This window comes from Gossypium raimondii, chromosome 8, assembly GCF_025698545.1.
Source record: "Gossypium raimondii isolate GPD5lz chromosome 8, ASM2569854v1, whole genome shotgun sequence".
Taxonomy (NCBI): Eukaryota; Viridiplantae; Streptophyta; class Magnoliopsida; order Malvales; family Malvaceae; genus Gossypium; species Gossypium raimondii.
This window is the reverse complement of record NC_068572.1, coordinates 50307524-50323575: the sequence shown is the minus strand read 5'-3', so window position 1 is coordinate 50323575 and position 16052 is coordinate 50307524.

Genomic DNA, 16052 nt, shown 5'->3' with positions numbered 1-16052 from the left:
ATTAAATATTAATATGAATTTTCCATGCAGCATATCTAAAAAACATAAATAAAATTATAAAGACGTGTATACTTATTACATAAATAATTTAAATTTGACATGTTAAATAAATATATAGTGTTAATAAAATTTAGGACAATTATTTATTCTTTAATTGTCGCATCTAAGTTGTTTTCAATATCGACACCTCAAATTTTAGTTAGCATTCAACAGCTAAGCAAAAATTCATATCAATGAAATAACTTGATTGGTATGAGATTGATATTTTGAGGATTTGATTATGTGCTTCAAGTTTGGAATGCAAATTAAGATATCAACAATAATTTGAGGATGTTTAATGGAATTGTCCCTATTTTTCTATATTTTTATATAATATTATGGTTTGAGTTTCCAAATATCTATAAATAAGCTTAAAAGTTAATATATTTATTAGAGAGGCATTTACTTACACTAGTCTAACATAATTTTATAAATTTTTGTGATTAATATTTTGATAATTTTAAAAAAATTATGAATGTGTATAAAACTATGTTAGCTTTAAATCAAGATTTTAAATATAGAAAATTATTTAGTACACGGTCGGTGGAGTTTTAGACTCCATAAATATGATTAGGAAATTGACAAAAGTTGTAAAATACTAAAAATTAAATATTAACAAAATGCATATCAATATTTTAAACTTTCTGTTCCAATTTTTTTTAATAAAAGAGTTAATTTTAGGAAGCATATGTGTTTTATGCTCCGAAACAGGTATTAATCTCTGATTTGGGACACCTTTGATTTACACACACTAAACATTATTAAATGTTATATTTTATTTTATTAAATAATAAATTTCTAAAAATAATTTCTACTTAACTGAAGCTTTTCTTTATTGATGTGTGACGTGAGAAAAAAATTTATGTTACGTCATCAATAAAAAAAAGTAACGCACTTGAATATAATTGAAGAAGTTGATCAATTATCTTCAAAATCATCCTAATTTATAAATTAAAAGCATATAAATTTGTGAAAAGAAAAATAATGGGAAATATTTGCAGCGGCGCGTGGGTCCCATTCGTGTGTCGTCTCCTTCCGTCTGGATGGCCGTCTATTCTCCTCCTTTAGCCGTCACCGCCCTTTGCAGCGGCAAATTTGTTTTACATTAGCTCAGGTACAAAAGAGAGGTGCCTTGAAAATGAAAGCCTAACCAATTGCCTTGACGCCTTTCGCATGGTGCTCTGACTAAGCAAAATTAGGTCTTTTCTAAGGGATATTATTATTGGTTAACACACTTATCCACCTCCAAATATCCAAACTAATTATTTTATTTTATTTTTAAATTTGAGATTTAGTTTTAATTCTTTTATTTGTTTAATTTAATCGGTTGTTTCTATTTAAAAATAATGTAACATATTTATTTTTTGACAAAAATATTTATGATTTAATGATTGGATAAAGATTTTAAATTAAAAAATTGCTAACGTCTTACCAATGAAAACTGAATCTTAAATTTTGTTAAAGTTCAAGAACTAACAACATATTTTAACCTCGTCTTCTTTATTGCTTACGTAAGTCATAATTACTACTTACTGAATTATACTCATTTTTCATTTTGATCCAAAACTTTTTGTTTTCACCGTAGTACATAAACAATTGTTTTTATCATGGTTTACCAAAAATTTGAAAAATGTGACACATGACATGAATTGGGATAAAATAAATCATTTAATATCCATGACACCTTGAAAGACAGCAAAGCAAATTGTAGTCGTGTAATTTGAGTGATATCTAAGTTAATGAAATATGGGAGATAGTCCCTACAATTTATCTCTTCTCTTGATTTTGTTATTTGAAATTATAAAACACAAAAAAGACAAAGTTGCACAGTGATCCATGTGTTCAATGATGCAAATACAATATAATTAAATAAATTTGTGGATTGACAATTGGTATATAAACACGACATGAAGAGTTAAATTTGGTGTATCTTTTTCCTTTGCTTTTATGCTTTAACAAAGTTGTAGTAGGACACGTTTATTAATTGTAGGATTTGGTTTTCCACACCACACAAATAAAAAAACCTTTATCAATTATTTCGAAAAATATGTAAGTCAATGAACAGTATTTTATACGCTTACATTCTATTATATTGTACATTCGCATTGGAATTGCTTACCAACGAAACTGTTTCTTTTCTTTTTTTAATAAACCAATATACAAAGTTATTGATACAAGATACAATGAAGAGTTAGATAAGACAGAGCAAGGAGATTAAGGTGATGTAATGGAGGCCGGTTCACCTGAAAAGATTGAGAGTCAAAATAAGGACAAGAGGATAGACCGATCAAAAGCTTAAGTGTTCAAAATAACTCTAGGGTGCTGAAAGGTCTCCTTGTCCGCGGGTATTCATTCATCCCCATTAACTACGTAATGGATAATCATAAGCATATATCATGGGATTCTACTAATACGGGGTAGTTTTGCCTAAATAGGCTCTCCTTATCATCTTGGAAGTTTGATCACATTAGGATAGTATTCACAGTTAAGCCTAGGTGGATGACTCCTTTAAGGTAAAGTGGGTGGTCACATTCAGGGATATTGTAAACGAGAGGTCTATCAGGATGCTATTTAAGAGGAAGTCGACGTGGGGTCAATGATACCTTTGGTGCTGACACGTGTACACTTAGTGGAGGGATACAATAATATCCCCCCTTCAATCAATCACTGGGGGGGTTGCAAAATGGCTTTCCGTGAAACATGCTCTAAAGTTTGCTCAAAGGTGCATCCTGCAAGGGAAGGTTGGGCAAATTAGTCTTTATACGTTAGATCAAAGAACAAATTGGTCATTCTGTTAAAAAATTCATCTATGTTTAATGTTAAAAATCGGTCCATGTATGCTAGCAAAAGGTGAAAGTGGCACGTCATGTGTTACTATCTAGTTATTCCGTCAACCACACCAGTTTTTAATGGTACAAATGGATGAATTATTTTACAAAAATTATAAATTTGCTCTTTAATCTAATGTACAATGACTAATTTACCTATTTTAAGTAGAGACGATAAATACAAGAGCCTCTATAGTACTTTTAACATAAAAGTTCTACTACAATTTTTAAGATATAAAACTCAAGGAGTACTTATTATTATAATACAAGTAAGCAAAGCAAAGACAATGGTGGGAGGAATTTATAAACACAGGGATGAAATTCTAAATCTCATATCACTTAACTTAAACAAACGAGGCAATGAAGTGATTGGCAATTAAGTAGAAAGCATAAGAAATGGGGAAGGGAAAGTAAAAAAGGGGTTCTTGCATGTGAAGTCTTACCTTAGGATTCAAATTTTAAGCTTCTAAAATGAAAGAAAAGATTCAAAAGTTTTTATATTCAAAGCACGAGGGTTATACTTATTTGTGGCGTTGAAATTTAGCAATGTGGATATTTGACACAATAACCAGTGTTGGTGTAATTTGTTGATCATCAGAATTAGACTTTAGCAATAGCCAATGCTTGATTCACAAAACAATGTAAAAGGGCTTTTCATTACAAGATTTAAATCTTGCATAACATTGAATTTAATTGTTTCTTTTTGTTGAATCTCTGGGATTTTTTTTTTTGTTTTTTTCCGTTTTTGGGTACAATTTTTTGTTTTATTTTTATCTAAAAATCGGAAAGAGTTGCGTGTGTTATAAACAAGTTCGGAGGACGAGTACTTATATATATATATCTCCGTACGTGATGCCCATCTCGTCATAAATAGAATTTTAAAATTTATTTTAAAAGAATTTAAATTAAACAATTATTTTTAAAGAGGGTAAAAAATATTTTTACCCAAATGATTAGAGGCTTTAAATTAAATTACTAATATTTAAAACACATTAAAATGGCTTTTTATTCTTTCATTCTACCACTTGACTTTGTCATAGTATATCGGTTTAATAAGAATTATATTTAATCTTTTACGGGATAAATCTCAAAATTATAAATGAATTATGGTTTAATGTGTAATTATATACATGAAATTCGATTAAATTCATTTCCTGTAAATTCTTAACATAATTGTTGATGTAATATCATTTTATTTTTATATATTGCATACATAAATAATTATATTTATCCAATATAAAAGTAAATTTATTTCTTATAGTGTGTAATATAATTATATATTAAATTAAAATTAATAGGCAGTGATGATGAGAATGGAAGGACACCAATATTGACCATAAATCAATTCAAAAGGTTATTGAATTTGCGGAGGGGTTTTTCTTATTTCTTTTCTGAAAATATAAAATCTTGTTTGACTTGAAACCAAGGCTAATGTAGCTTTCCTACAAGTCGTAAGATATGTGTGGTTAAGAAAGTCCAAGACTCATTGTACTTGATTTTCAAATGGAAAAGTTCAATAATTCTGCATGACAGGAAAGCCACACAATTCCCTTCGGACAGGAAGAAGCTTCAATTATCATGTTACGAACTCTACGAGTTGCTGTAATAGAAAACAGTGAGTGATCATACGAGGTTGTGAACTGGAGAAAAGAAAGCATATATACCCCTTCACTCTACTCAGTGAAGAAGAAAGAACATACGCATGCAATAGTTTGCAACTGTTAGGATTAAATGCTGAGGGTGAGTGTAGTTGCAGCAGAAACTGGGAGTGAAAGAACAAGTTGCAAAGTGTAAGACAAGGAAGGGATATCACGTGCGGTGTCTCAAGTCAAAACGTAAGGGAAGGCCACCGTATAGCTGTCGGCCACGAGGCAACTGTCACTTTCATCGGGAATTGCTCTCTCTCTCTGCCAAAACAAAATTTCTTTCATTCACCCCCTTGGATTCCGGGGGTAAACCAAAGCTAACATCCACTGCAGCAATTTTACCTGTCCCCCACCCACCACCTTCACCCTCTCTACTACATATCTCTAACCCCTGTACAGCCCTTTCACTGACAAAATACTAAAACCCTAAGAGAGAGGTGATGGGGGCATAATGGAAAGCGGAGTTGGTGCATCTTTCTTCAAGGACGGATCGGGTCAATCTCTTTTGGCTTTTCTCAAAAACAATGTGCCCAAAATATTAGAAAAGAAAAAAACCGCCTTCTTCCTATTTTCACGGGCTGCCCGTGAAAGATGGCGTCAGCTGCACTTCCATTGTATTTATATAAAGGATCAATTCTACAAGCTCTTGTAGACATATTTTTGCATTCCATGCAACTCGGTCCTCTCCAAACACATACACTTGTTTGACATTCAATGCAATTTGGTCAATTGCTACATCCATCAAACCTCAATCTCTCCCTTGTTGGTTAAATGAAGGCATCCAATCCAAATCAAGAAAAAGAAATTCTCATATGGCTTTGTATTAATAGGTCAAAGAACAGGAGTTGGATATTAATGGTAATTTAACAATCTTTGGTTCTTTCCAATCTAAACATTAACGTGAATATAAAGGTCAAGCATAAGCTATTTATGAATGTGCCAAATTGATCACCTCAAATAATTGAGATCAGTAGCAGGCCGTCTTCAAAGTGCTACCATGGAGTCTAATTTCATGTGCTAATTTGTCGTTTCTCTAAATTAACAATCCTTTTGATAATCTCAATGAAAACATCCACATCAACCCATTCAACCCCATCTTCGGATACGAACCAAGTAAATTAACTCCCCTAATCCCTGCTTAAATCCGTGGTCCCACTAGTTTTTTTTCTTTCTTAAATCAACTTGATTAATTTAATAATCTAATGACCTACCAAAAACTTGCTTACTATTTCACATGGAAAACTTCGTGGTGCTTCATCTTAATTATGATTAACAAATAACAATCCTTAACGGTCCTCAGGGTTTTCTGTCGTGGAGTTTCAAAGATTAATTTAAAGCTACTTTCTTTGATTTTTAATTTTTTTTTGGTCATAAAATATTGGTATTTATGAAAAAAACCATCCTGTCCAATCATCATGGGATAAGCAAATTGTTCCTTAAGTTTTGTAAACAAAAAAAGTAGAATAATAAAAAGAAAATGTGCAGAGCTATTGGAGCTTTTCTACTACAAAAGTAACATTCTTTTTCTTATTTTAAGTTAATCCAATTAATAATAATTCACCCACAAATATTATGGCATACAAGGGAACAGCCTCATTCGATTTTATTAATTTTTGCCATGGGTTTCCAAAAAGGTGGTTTTATGAGACAGAAAATGAAGGATGTGATGCTTGTGATTATAATAAATGAGCAAATTTTAATTTTAATTTTGGATCTCAGTAAATCTTCACTAGATATTGTAAAATACTAAGTTGCTCATTATGAAATTTATTTTCATTCTGCGCCATTCAATCTTATTTTAAAAATTAAAATATTTGGCACAAGTTTTACTCACTTATTATCTTTGCATCTATTAGTATAGTTTCTGGTAGATATCCATGAATTGGGACGAGGTACGATTTTAAAAAGTTTTATGCTTACCCTCATTTTCGGATTGGTTCAGCCTCTTCAAAAAATTTATTTTACTATTTAAAAATATTTTTTTATTTAAATTGAATTTAGGTCAACCTGAGCTACAAAAATCCTTGTCTCAACCTGGTCCAAGTCGGGTCAAGTTTATTAGGTTGGGCGGACTACTTGGCCCTTGGACAAGTCTACTTCGAATGGTGTGGATTTTTTTCCAAACCAAGTAGGTAGGTTTTCTTTTTCTTTTTTTAAACATTGGGTATGGAACGATTACAGTAATTACTTGCCTTCTCCCATTATATAACATTAACATTTTACCTTTGTATATATATAACTATTATCAGGGTAGATTTGTGATAATGTGTTAAAGAAAAACCTAGCTATATGTTTTATGTTTAAATATTTTTTATAAAAAATTATGATTAAATATTTATTTACTTTTAAAGGATTGAAAATATTAAAATAACTAGTGAATTTTTAATTGAAGTGGAACGGAGTAAGGTGGAGTAGATCCATCTGATGTAATAATAATTTTTAAGATTATATATTCATAATGAAATAGAAGGGGTGATGGAAGAGAATGCATGAATTATGGATGGATAGTAAATTTCATAATACTCACATCGTCTGCTTTATTGTTATCTCTAAACTTGGGTTTTCATAATTTGCACCAAACTTGTTATTAAATAATATTGACAAGTACTTGGCGTTCTCTCATAGGAAGAGCCTTTGATACCAATTCATGGGTTCCATTTGTTTATATTATAGATAGAGGGTGTTACAACTGACCACCAACACCACTATGTATTAAGGTTGCTTTGATATTTCATCAAACTACGATACTACCCTCTCTTTTTTTTTAAAATGTTTATGTTTTAAATGCTTAACCAGCAAGCAATTGTGGAAGAGATTCAAGGATGAAGTGAACAATATATGGTAAAATACGTTGTTAACAACCATGACTATGAACTCTTACCATATCTGCTTTAATTTGCATGCACTTTATCAGGACCCAGAAGAAAAAAAGTATGAAACTTTAATTAGTTAAAATCCTTAAGTTTTGATGGTTTTGATTGAACTTAAAGCAACTAAAAACCTTAACTCAAATCTCAGATATTCTCATTAGTACTAGAATTTCATTTCCCAACTCAAATTTATTCTGAGACATCATATGACTCTCAAATAAACTCTTCCTCCAAGAATTGGTTACCATGCATGCATGATATGCTACTGTCTTTTTATCATCATACAGTGAAATGGTCATATGATACCAAGATTGCAGGGCCAGCGAAGATCATGTAAATTTCAAAAAAAAAAAAAGTAGTACTAGTTAAAGCTTTTTTAATCTGTCTCAGCAAACAATTCCATAGTGAATCATATTAGCTGTGCTAATTGCTTTTGGAAGGCTTGAAAACTCATCACCATCATTTTGAAAAATGCTTCACTAAAGCCAACTTGTAAAACATCATATGTAGATGCATTATTCAATCAACGATTATATAATTTGTTTTTAATATTCCTTTGTAGCTTTCAAAAAGACCCTACACTTAGAAAAAAGAAGACAAAAACCTATTTGCATAAACAAAACCCATTGACGCATACATAGATTCCATTGTGTTTACAACATTAATAATCATAAAGGAAAAGTTGAAAAAATATTAATAAATAAAAATATATCATGGGTACAACACCATGATCATGAGGGAACCACATGGATGATTAAGACTTGGTTGTCGTTTTATTATCATTTTGATTGGACCGGGACTAGGAGGGAGGGCTCTCTCTATTTTCTCAGCTTTGCTTTACTATTAAAACATTGGTTACCTGTAGGTACAACTACAATGAAATTACACTGGTATGATTAAGGATTGTTTTTAAAAAATATGGTCAAGAAATCAAGGCAATTTTTTATTATTATTTTATATTCTTCGGGATTGTTAAGTTAATAACTTATATTTATCAACCATTGTATATGCAGTAATCAAATATTGTCTCCTCATCCATTGCCACAGCTAAAGCACATTCTTCATGTTAAATAAAACATATAATTAGATAAGAATGATACACATAAGTTATTTATAAAGGGAAAAAGAAAAACAGTTCAAGCAATATTATAATCTGGGAAAACCTAATATAATTTTAAGAAACCTTTTGCTTTGTATCGATAAACGTTCCTGGGATAAACATATAAACGGTCTGTCGGCGCATAATTTTTATTTAGGGTCCTAAGTATAAGAGACACGACACAAATGATGTTGCAGTTAAGGGGGTTAGAATAGAGAAATGAGTGCATGGCATGAACCAGTTGCATTTGGCCTTCACATGATGTTCATATTGTTTTATATCTTCATAGATAGATGCTGCAGCTTTTTATGTCAAAGCAAGGTTTTTTGCTTTCCATGGGTGTTTTCCCTAGAATGCAGGATATGTTCATGCACTTGTTTAAACTATATTTCCCCTACTTTTAGGTCAGCTCTGCACAATGATCATGACATATAGCTTAAGTTTGTGTTTATCCAAAAATGAACATAGAAATTTATTAAATTCAGTTCACGTTTAAGGTAAGCTGTGTTTTCTTCAAAAAGAAAAAAGAGAAAATCAGTGAGATCACATAGAGCAAGTTCAGTTCAGATCAGCCATTGTCATTGCCATGGATGGACCACGGAGTAGGCAGCTAGGCCTAGTATTGTAGTTTGTGAGACTCATGAGCACGTGTTATAGAGGAGGCTCAATGTTCAATGCGTTCCCATGTGGGTTTTGGGGTTTCGGGGCTTATTCTATCCATGCTCCCACGTGACACCAGTTTTGCATCTCCACATTTCAGATCTGGTGCCCCCACCATGGGCATAGTGCAAAATTTTGTACTTTCTCTTTTGATACTTAAACCCTAATTTACCAACTTATAATCCAAACTTGCAATATATTTAACCCAAATTTCATGACCCAATTACCATGTTGTTTAAGTCTATGAGCAGGATTTTGTTTCTCATGGTTATCTGTACTTTTACATGTGAACCCCTTGAAAGCTTTACTAGATTGAGTTTTTTTTTTCCTTCCAAGAAGACTTTAATGAATGGAACAGGAATCGTTTCCCAATATTCTAATTGAACAAAGGACAACTAAAAGTCAAAACAAGAAAAGATTATAATAGGACTAATTAAGAGAATATAATAATGTGAAAATGGGGATAAAAGCAAAAGAAAGCTTAGCTAACGGAGCCAAAAGAGGCCAAAGAAGAGGGTCTCCTTTTGAGGAGGAGCGGAAAGCATATGCAAATCCAAGCTGGGGTAGATGGTAGATAGTGCCAAGAGTGGGTAGATAGTGTCGTGAGAAACGCTCTTTGATTTGTTGTTTGCAGCGTTGGGTGGGTGGCTTGTTTGTGCCGACAGCCCAACACCCTCGCAACTTATAATGGACTCCAACCCTAAACACAACGGCTAAAGCTTCATCTATTGTATTGTTAAGTCCCCAAGGTCAACCTACCTGGGCAGCTGCTTTGCTTGCAATTTGTGTGTACCAACATTTACGGGGAAGAAAGACATGAGGTCTGTCTGTCACTAAGAATGGTTGGCTTGCTTAGGTTAACAAGCTGAGGATGCTGCTGCCTTCACGGAGATCAATAATTATACTGAATTTGGGCCCGTGCAGTTAAGTTGCTTCAAGGAGATAGTTTGAGCCATGATGAGTAGTTAATGAACATAAATTACTAAGGAATAATGAATTAAATGCACGACAGTCTCAGCTATGATTGTGACACAATTATCTGCCGTTAATTCATAATCATAATATATTTTTCTTGACATTTTCTTAATAAAACAATCTTGATCATGAGAGAAAACAACACACATCTAGTTTAGCATTGCAGTGCAGTTAGGTTTTTGCATGGTTTGTTCGATTCTCTAAAAAAAAAAAAAAAGCATAAGGGTAGGTGTAGTTATGGATTTGGTCGAAAAAGGGATTATTTATATCCTCAAAAAAGTCCAAAAACACAACAAATATACCGGTTCGCTCAAGCCGTCCATGGCTGCATTTGTTATCATTAGGCTCAATTATATACCATTTCAAAGCCATCAATATTTGCCAATGATAATGCATTTACGGGGTGCGTTCAACATACAGAATCATGACTTGGATAGTATGAAATTAGATTAAATAATGTCATTTTATCTCATATGTTTGGTGAGTGAGTGAAAGGATTAAGAGTAGGATTAAATTTTACCAACTGATTATTTTTAAAAAAAATCAAATTGCTATTATCTGATAGTATATATAAATGTACACTATGCGAGCATCAAATACAAACGCATGCATAAATATCCAGTTTGCACCAAACATAGGATAAATGGCATCCTACATAGGTATCAATCATCCTATGTATCAAACATTCTATTAGCTGACTACGTCTTTCATCCGCTTCCAATAACTACTACAAAGTTATTGAGGATCTTTGAAGCTTTAAAGCTCCAGAGAGAAAACACTGACAAAAAGTTGCATTTAAGCCCCAGAAAACAAGAAACAATGAAGTTGCAGTGACCTTTAGAGCTCTATAAAAACATGCCTACAAAATAACACATCCATTACCTGTATATGCACTCATCACTATATATCACTTGTTTATATGCTCTTATATTTGTTTATACTGCAATAAACAAGGCATAACTGTGTGCAATTAGAAGATAATCACTCTTAAATGAGTAATTTAGACATTGAGGCAGAAAAAAAAGACCAAAAGTAAACGAGTTATCTGTTATAAAGAAGAAATTAAACTGGATTAGGGAACTGTAGATTTCAACTGTATCTCCGTGCTGAAAGAAGCATATGACATGGAAACAAAGGTCCATCTCTCCACATAAGCCGAGACTCAGAGCAAATGAGGGGATTGTACATAAATCTAATCAGCATTAAGGGGTTTGATGCTGCAATTAACTTAAATGATCCTAGAAGTTTCCGTTATCCACCATTTCATCCGCTTGACTGATGTTAGAGGTTTACAGTGAATTATAACATGAGTGTAGATAGCTAGTCCACTACTGCTAATTTGTAATTACACAAGGCAGTTGACCCTGGAACATCCAACCTCACCATACGGCAACGAAAGAATAGGATTTGATTTCTTGGACAGTTTGGTAGCAAAAATGAACATGATACTACGAACTGTATATTATGCTTCAGAATCATGTATATAAGAAACTAACTGCTCAAAGAAAGTTCACATCCATGAAGGTTAGTTACTCCTAGTAGATAAGAGGAGCTTATGCCCCCCACATTTAACTTAATTCAGACATTACAAAATCCTGATCCACCCGTGGATTTGATCCTACATTCTCGTTCATAACAGTATACGAATCCTTGAAAAGCAAGCTTTGTTGAAAATTTCAAATGAGAGTAAAGAAAAACAAAACTCTTCAGCCATCTCCTGTAATCAATCCCATACGCTCACAAGGAATCTAAACTCATCCGCTTCAATGCCTTTCCATTGCCTAATTCTAAAATATCTGACCTCAAATCTAGAAGTTGGTTTATCCATCAATATAAAGGTAGAAATCTAGCAATCCAAATCTTCAACATGCTTCAACTCCAAAATCCTCTTCTCTAGAGGTCATCATGCTAAAGACTACCTCTCTCTTCTATTGAATACCGCCATACATTCATCGATAAAAAATATCAAATAGAAAAGAGCATCATCTTCCTTAATTCCAAGTTAATGGACATTATCATCCAAAAAAATTAATGTCCCAATGGGACAAAAATGAATTCAACCTTCAAAACCACAAATGCTATTTGAACTCCATAACACACGGACCGGATAAAATTTTCTGTAATTTCTGAACATACATATTGAGAATACATGCATAGAGATATTGACAATCAAAGCACAATGGGTTGAAACTGAGTTTAGTTCTTCATAATAAGATCTACTGACCTCCTTCAAACCTTTTCCACTACAGAATTCAGACACCCTAAACCATGATCAACCAACAGTAAACTCCAGTAAGTCATTGGTAAATGGTAAGAAGTACACTTAACAAGCTAAAATGCAAGCCCAATCCCCCAATCCGTTGAAGGCTTGAAATTATCGATGCCTCCTAGCAGTTATTCATGTATTTTCCATGATCTCAGAAAGCACACAAAAATAACAAAGATGCACTTGCACAATGTTAAATAGGAATGGATTATGATAAATGAACACATTCCTCGGGGCACAACTTCAAACTTCCAAAACATAGCCTTTCTTCTTTCTCATCTATAAAGTGCTCCAAATGATTGAATAACTACCAGAAAAAAGTTTAGACAGACTTCTAATTCCAACTAAAATTGATTAAAACATCTATGTTGGATCAAACATATGTTATACATCAACACTTCCCATGTCTCAATAGAAAATTGGCCAACAAATTTACTAAAAGAGAGTGCATTGATACCTAAACCTCAAATAAGATCTCCATTTTGCAATGAACAGGTGTTGGATGTCGAAACTCAAATTAGATTTAGAAATGGATGGAAACCGTTTGAAGTGGGGAATTCAAAACAAAAGTACAAGTCCTTCATTCCCAATACCCCTCTATAGTTAGATTCCGGAACACACCTAATCGTTTAGGACTTCATTTCTTATAATCATCTGTAATTAAACAAAATTCCATGTATATGGCCAAACAACTAAAAACATAAAAAGGTTTGTCCAGATAAAATGAGCTGTGAGAGGAGTAACAAAACAATGATTGATGTTGCCATTTGTATAGGAAAGCACATATGTATGTATACATTTCAATATCCCCTCTCATGCCCATGATAGTGGACAAAACTACCTAAGTGCACTGAAATTAACAAGCATAGGACAAGCTTGATGCAAGCCATGGTAATTGTCAGTGAATAACAGCTTCTCAGTTTCTGACTATTACTAATAAATATAATTGACATCATTTCAATATACACATGTGAAACAAGGAAACAAATCACAAATCACACCCCAAACTGTTCAAGGCAACTGCCATGGGGAATTTCTCCGAATGAAATAGCAAATAAACAAAGGCATCTTTCTAAATTTGCAGGAGAACCCATCAATAACAAACAAATGCAAAATAGAAACCATGAACATAATATTTTCAAAGAAATCATTTCCTCTAACCAATAAAACAGGGTCTAAGAGGGAAAATCAAAGGGGGGGGGGAAGAAAGTGAATGCACAAGCACTGACCTTTTAATGCATTATGGGGATGTTTGATTGCATAGACAAGAGAGACATCAGGCAGCTGTATGAGTAAGAAACAATAAGAGACAGACAAAGGGTGGATCAGTTTTGTTGGTGTCTGATGGAGGCCAAGAGATCTCATCAGAGGTTCAGCTGTTTTTTTTTTACTTAAAAAGGTTCAGTTGGGCAACTGCAGACTGAACCGAGGGATAATATATACTTTTTCGGGTACTTCCACAATTCACGGTACAGAATCCACACAAGGACTCATTCCTACTTGAATTATATTTTGTGGGTCTCCAATCTCCTTATCCTCCTTTTCCTTTTCATCTCTTTATTGTTTTTAATGCTTTTTCCAGAACAAAATCCGGGAAAGGAGCAGCGAAACTGAATTGAAGCTAGGCTTTAAAATTTCTCAAAAAGTTTTGTAGAAAATGGGTTTGAAAGCTAGAACTGCTTGAATGTAAAATCACAACTAAAGTGGGATATCAGTACTTAACCCTAAAATGGATTTCATTGTCACCAATTTCAGCAGTAAACTGTTGAACTTATCATTTTTCCATAACCAAAAACCTGAACCCTTTTATCGCAGTGTTGGCTGACCTGTAGCATCGTGCAATTGTTTTAACATTGCATCCAACCTGTTGCAGTAAATGAGAAATAGATGTAGGTCATGCAATGGAACTCAACAGTTGGGCAATGGGCCTCATTCGTATACATAGGCATCAGGTATATATTGGGCCTGTATTATTATGTTTTAAGACCAATCTTTTTATACTTACCAGCTACCACTTGGAAACACTGAAAACCGAAAAGAAATAGGTATGAGTTGAAAGGGATGAAACGCATGTTGGGTCAATTCTTAGTAACATTTTAAGATGAGATTACGATAATTGACATTTCTCAAATCTGAAATTTTAGATGACAATATCATTTATCTTTATATCACGTGGATTGTTGAATGTTTGTTAAACGTTTTGGGTAAATGATTTTTTAATAAACTTTGAATTTATTGAAAATTATTTGAGTAATCTTAATTACTAGTTTGTGGTTTTACTTTTTGGAAATAAAGTTTCATTTTTTATCTTATAAAATTTACAAACTTACATTACCATTCAAAATTCAAATTCACCGTTCAACTTATAGAAACAAAAATCTTATAAATTTTTATTTTAATTAATAGTCAAATAAACCAAATAAAATAATTTTCTATTCTCATAATTCCTTAATCTAAAATTCGATAAACCAAACACCCCTTTAAATTCGAGTTTTGTAAAAAAAAAAATCATCTTAATTTAAAATTTTGATATGATTAGATTCTAACTTTAATTGAAGTTTAATGTGTTTACCTAACATCAAAATTCAATAAAAGTAACACAAAGGCTCTTGTATTAGGAGTCAGCTTTTTGCCCTCTCTACTTAATAAATGGGCAAATTAGTTCATGCACATTAGATTAAAGAGCAAACTGAACCTCTTGTTAAAAATTTTATTTATATTGTTAAAAACCAGCTTTTGTATGCCAAAATAAGGTACACCTGACATGTCATGTCAACTATACTAATTTTTAACAGTAAAAATAAATATAAAATTTGAATAAAAAAGATCATTTTATCTTTTAATTTAATATAGAAAAATTAATCTACTCGACTTTTAATAAAAAAATATAATTTAATTCTTAATATAAATCTTTTACCTCGAAATTCACAGTAATAGAAAAATAAAAAAAAAACATTGTTGAGAAAGAAGTGAAATGCGTCAGTGGGGATGTCGACCCTTCATTTCCATTTTCCTTGTTACTGGAGAACACAAAAGATGAGTTACCCCCGAAACCAGCATGTTTTTTTGGCATTCTATTGCGGCTCTGATTGAGAAAATGTTCAAAATTATATTTGGTTTTTCTCTTTATTAAATTGGAGTCACAAATTAATTAGATGTTAATTTTGTTTCAACAATAATTAAAATCTATTTATTTATAACATAACAAATATTATATGAGTTTTTTTTTTTTTTTTAACTTTCACCCGTTTCAATCAAAATTTATTTAATTTTTATATATGATTTCTTTCACTTGTGAAGTCTAGGTTTTCTATTTATTTCATTTATATATATATATATATATATATTAGTTTGATAACATTTGTAATTCAAAAATCACTAATTTTACTAGCTCGGCATATGGATTATCTTTTTCAATCAAGTGAATGTTTATGTAAGGGCAGAGTCGGAAACTTTTTTGAGGGGGAGCCGAAATAAAGTTATATATTTTTATGATAGCAAAAGTGAGATTTCACCATTTTGATAGTCTATATCCTTATAATTTTTAAAAGATTAAATCAATCTTTTCTCATTCTTGAAGGGTCAAAATGTAATTTTCTCATATACGAATTTCAATTTTTTAAAATTATAAAAGAACCTTGGCTCCGCCCTTGTGTTTATGATATTAAT